Here is a 5,430-nt window from a genome sequence, read left to right as displayed (position 1 = left end):
AAGAAAAATTATGTATTTGCTTAACATCTTCAGAAATGAATTGTGTTTAGTGACTAGTTTATCTTATTGTCTTATTATTTATCTTTTATAATTTATTCCATTTTCATTTTACAGTTGAGGAAAATTTGGATTCAGAAATGTAAATTTCCCAATTTTACTTAGCCACCAAACAGAAGAGCAAGGATTAAAAGACTAATTAGACTCAGTCCTGATACCATTCTCTTTTCTTGGCTTTACATAGCCTTTTTTTTTTTTTTTTTTTTTTGGTGAGAAAAGCACATATAATTGGGTGTTTCTTTTCTTAACATAGAAGTAATTAAATGTCATTTATGTGTGTATGTGTGTGTTTAATAAAGTCTTGGATGACATGACTGGTGTCCATTCCTCACAGATAATGTTAAGCATGACATAAACTTTGTAGGGCTAGTGTTTTTAGTATTATTAGTATTTTTCCTTATGCCAGTGGTATGCCCATTGTTTGTAGCATGACTGAGCTAGTTCCTGGAGAGACTTGCATGCTTATTTTCCAGTGTGTACTTGACAGTACAACCTATCCATAGCCGTTTATATATCTCAATGGATATGTGTTATAAAAATAAGGGATTATTTGCTAATCTAAGAGAATTATACATCATGGTTATATTTTTGTGATCTTTCATTTTTAGAGTCATGCTTTTTATTGTTCAAGTTTAATCCAGTTTCTAAATTATACTGATATACACATAAGAACACTCATGCCATCTGGTATTCATTAAAAATAGCATGGAAGTCCCCCATATATAGTAATTGTTATAAGTTCATCGTATACTATAGGTGTTATCTTTTAGAAGGAAGTGATTTCCTGAAGGAGCATTAGTATTTAAAGGAAGCAACATAAAAAGTTATTATTTATTATATATTTTTTTGCTATACCTAAAAAAAAAATAATGTAGGGCTTATTGTGAACTGTAAAATAAACTTCCAATACTATTAATAAGAAGCATTCTGAGGACTTCTGCTTCTAGCTGAGATAGGGAAATAGGAACCAGATTTATCCTTCTGACTGAAATAATTAAAAAATAAAAATATATGCCATAATGGTTTTAAAGCCATCGAACATTAGCTAATATAGAAGAGTGATCCTTAACCACAGGAAACATATAAGGTGACGGGGAAGACTCTCTAGCTTACACCTTGAGAGATCTTCCAGGGTGTGGGCAGGGAACAGGGACCAGTGGCAGAGTCTGGCTGACTCTCTGAGTTGAAGGGATGTAGCTGAGAAGTTAGAGAAGTTATTGCAGATGAAGTTCACAGGGCAGGAAATGGAAAGGAGAAGGATCCATAGAGACCTCCACATATATACATAAATACTGAGAATTGAGAAGAATACCAGCAAGCTCACAAAAGAAGTAGTGAAGACACAACTTGAGAATGGTAAAAGAGCTACATGAAAGTGTCAAAGGAAATACTACTCAGTATTCCCAGAGGCCACAAAACTGACCTCTTTTCACCATAAATTATGGAGTTGTGGGTATAGGACATAAAAAGCTCTTACCTTAGCAGTGAGAGATACTGAGACTTAGACTAAATCCTGCCCTAGACCTGCCTAACATATCTTATATATTTTAAAAACAAGATACAACTATGGAACAACAGGTCATTGTTCAATGTGTATGATGTTCCAGTTATGCTAGATGAATAGGTTCTAGAGATCAGCTCTACAACATGATACCTATAGTTAACAATACAGTGGTGTGTGCTTCAAAATTCATTAAGAAGGCAGATCTTGGGTTAAGTGTACTACCACTGAACACACTAACAAATACTACCAACGAAAACAACAAAATCAAAGAGATGGAAGGAAATTCTGGTAAGGTTCCTTCTTTTCTGTGCTTTTCCCTCTTTTTCTTTTTAAAGATTTATTTATTTATTTATTTATTTATTTATTTGACAGATAGAGAGAGAGAAAGCACAAGCAGGGAGAGCAGCAGGAAGAGGGAAAGGGATAAGCAGGCTCCCAGCAGAGCAGGGAACACTTTGTGGGGCTTGACCCCATTACCCTGGGATCATGACCTGCACCAAAGGCAGACGTTTAATGAACTGAGCCACCCAGGTGCTCCTGGTAAGGTTCTTTAACATGGCATTGGTAAAGTAGCATAATATCATTTAGAGATAGCTGGAAAGTAGCTAATGATGTATACTATAAACTCTAATAAAATAACCACTGAAATAAAATTTGTTAAAAAGTGTTGTAGCTAATAAGCCAACAGAAGAAATAAAACAGAATAATAATATTTGATTGCTCCAAGGTGAGAGAGAGAGAGATTTGTAAATGGAAGAAGACCAGATGGGGCACAGGTAAACAAATAGCAAGATGAGAGATTTATACACAGACATAAGAAAATTGTTAATTATAAATGGCATGGTATGGACATCCAAATTAAAAGCCCAAGATGGTCAATTGCATAAAAAGCCTAGAAACAACTGTATGCTGCCTTTAAGATATCCATTGTAAATATAAAGATGCAGATAGTTCAAAGTTCAAAGGGTGGTGGAAGCATATATAACTTCCTAGCATTAATCAACAGAAATGTGAGCTGGCTCTTTTTTTAATATCAGATAAGGTAGATTTCACAGCAATGAATAAACCAGTTACTAAAAATATTTTATCACAAACAGCGCAATTCATGAAGAGGTCATAACAATACTAACCCTAATATTGTTGTATACTTAATAACAGAGATTCAAAATACAAGGAGCAAACAATGATAGATCTCCAGGGAGAAAAAGACAAATCTATAATTATAGTTAAATATTTTTATACCACTCTCAGTATTTGATAGACTAATAGACTAATAGACAAACAGACTAAAAATCACTAAGGGATATAGAAGACTTAACTGCATTTTAATGAATTGAAATTTGTTCGACATTCCACGAACAAGAGAAGACAATTTCTTCTTAAGACCATGCCAAACATTTAATAAGACTTTCCTTCCATATTCTGGACAATAGAACATGTTTAATACAATTTTTAAAGAGTTACGTTGTACAAAGTATATTCTCTGAATATAATAGAATGCAACTTAAAATTGATCTTAAAAAATTCCCAAATATTTGAATTTGAAATAAAACAATTAAAATAATCCAGACATTGAGAAAGCAATAAAATTAAATTTGTATAAAAATTAAAACATTATTTATCTAAATTTGTGGGATTCCACTAAAACAATACTTAGGAAATTATTTATAACACTAAACACCTATATAAGAAGTGAAAAAAGGTTTTAAATGAAGAACTATAGTTTTCATTTAAAACAAACAGGGACACCCAGAGTGGCTCTGTCCCTTAAGAGTCAACCTTCAGCTCAGATCATGATCTCAGGTTCCTGGGATTGAGCCCAAATAGAGCCCCAAATTGGGCTCCCTACTCAGCAGGGAGTCTGCTTCCTCTCTCTCTCACTGCCCCTACTCCCTCTTTCTCTCTCAACTAAATAAATAAAATCTTTAAACAGAAACTAGAAGTCTTTAAACAAAAACTAGAAAATGAAGAACAGGTGAAACCCAAAGAAGGGAGGAGAAAGACAATAATAAAAATGAGAGGGGAAATCATTAAACAGAAAATAGAAAAGTAATAGGGAAAGTCACAGTAACCAAAAGTTTTTCTCTTTTATATTCAATTATTAATTTATTTATTTGGGAAGGAAACATTTATTTGAGGATTAGCATGAAATCATATAGATAAGATTTGTATTAACACAAATCCACATAGAGTCATAGCACAGATAGCAAAAGCCAAAGTAAAAACAAAGAAAATTAAGTGGCAGCTATATACAGTTGATTGCAGTTGTGTCTTGTACATTAGAAAACCTTTTGCAAAATAATCATCTTAGATCAACAGAACACCCGTCTTCCATCTGTTCCTGGGGGGTTAACTTTAGCAGTCTCCTCCTGTCTTCTCCAGCATCCTTCTCTAGTATGGCTGCTAACTGTTTTGGTGATTGCCACCCCCTCCAGATACCTTCCGTAAGTGCTCTGTTGGCCACTGTAATCTGTATGTCCCTGTCCATATCCACAGTTCCCATAATTATGCCCAGTATAATCACAGCCTCCATAGCCAGACTGCCTGTCACCATAGGCTCTATTATAATTTCCATATGCTTGATCAGAGTTAAGTCCTTGGTTCCAGTTTTGGCCCTGACCTCCTACATAACTGGTAGTACCATCTCGTCTACTAGTTGCAGTATATTTTCCTCCTTGTTCTTGTTGCTATTGCTGCCTATATACCTCTTTGGGTTGTACAATTTTGATTTCACACTTACCAGAACTGATTTGATTATATCCATTTTGTTTTCTCTTTTCGTTTCATTTCATTTTTCTTTTCTTTTGTTTTGTTTTCTTTTCTCTTCTCTTCTTTCTTTCTTTTTTTTTTTTTTTTAAGATTTTATATATATATTTGAGAGAGAGTGAGCTGGAATAAGCATGAACAGCGGAGGGGGAAAACAGGGGAAGAGGGAGAAGCAGACTCGCTGCTGAGCAGGGAGCCCAATGTGGGGCCCCCCGGGGATCCCCGGCCCCTGGAATCAGGACCTGAGCTGAAGGCAGATGCTTAACCAACTGAGCCTCCCAGGAGCCCCAATGATATCTGCTTTCTAACAATTTCCTTATCTTCTTCATCTATATATGTGATAAAACAAAATCCTCTTCTTTCATTTGTTTTTGTATCCATGGAGTTCAATATTTTTTAATCTCTTTGAAGTCTTCAAAATATCCTTTAATTTGTTCGTCAGAACTATCTGGGCTAAATCCACCTGCAGAAACCTTTTTGAGGGTTCTTTCCCTTTTAAAGCTTTGGCCCTTTTGGGGCTTATCAGTTTGCCATCCAATCTGTGTTCTTCCAGTTCCACAACTTTATCAACACTAGCAGCGTCCTTGAAAAGCTCAAATCCAAATCCTCTAGATCTTCCAGTCACTGGATCTGTTTTAATTGTATAGTCTACAACTTCCCAAATTGAGACAAATATTCAGTTGGAACTTTCTTGCTTGTATCCCATCTCAAGCCTCTAATAAACATTTTACTGTCGTCCTGCTGATTCCTGCTCTCACTGATCTTGGACCCCTCTGTGAATAACCTGTTCGCTGTACTCCTTCATGTACTCCACAGGGGTGGGGCTGTCCCCTGGGGAGCTGGTGTACACTGGGGGCCACCGCAGTAGGAGGTAGCAGGATTGTATGGAGCAGGATTTAAAATTGAGGTGGAAGAGAAAAGTTGGTTCTTTCAGAAGATCAAGAACATTGACAGATCTCTAGCAAGACTGATAAGGAGAAAAAGAAAGAACACCCACATGACAAATACCAGAAATGAGATGGTTACAGCACTACAGATTTTATAGAGATTAAGATATTAATAAGGGCAATGTAATAAGGAGAATATAATAAACAGTTTCATGA

The 5,430-nt window shown here is 35.4% G+C and overlaps 1 pseudogene; it reads right to left on the bottom strand.

Annotated features, from left to right (window-relative positions):
* Positions 1-3,952: 3,952 nt before the first annotated feature.
* On the bottom strand, positions 3,953-5,095 carry LOC131815079 (heterogeneous nuclear ribonucleoprotein D-like; annotated as a pseudogene).
* Positions 5,096-5,430: the final 335 nt, after the last annotated feature.

The sequence above is a fragment of the Mustela lutreola genome, chromosome 14 (assembly GCF_030435805.1).
Source record: "Mustela lutreola isolate mMusLut2 chromosome 14, mMusLut2.pri, whole genome shotgun sequence".
NCBI classification, from domain to species: Eukaryota; Metazoa; Chordata; class Mammalia; order Carnivora; family Mustelidae; genus Mustela; species Mustela lutreola.
This window is presented reverse-complemented; position numbering and strand designations above follow the sequence as displayed.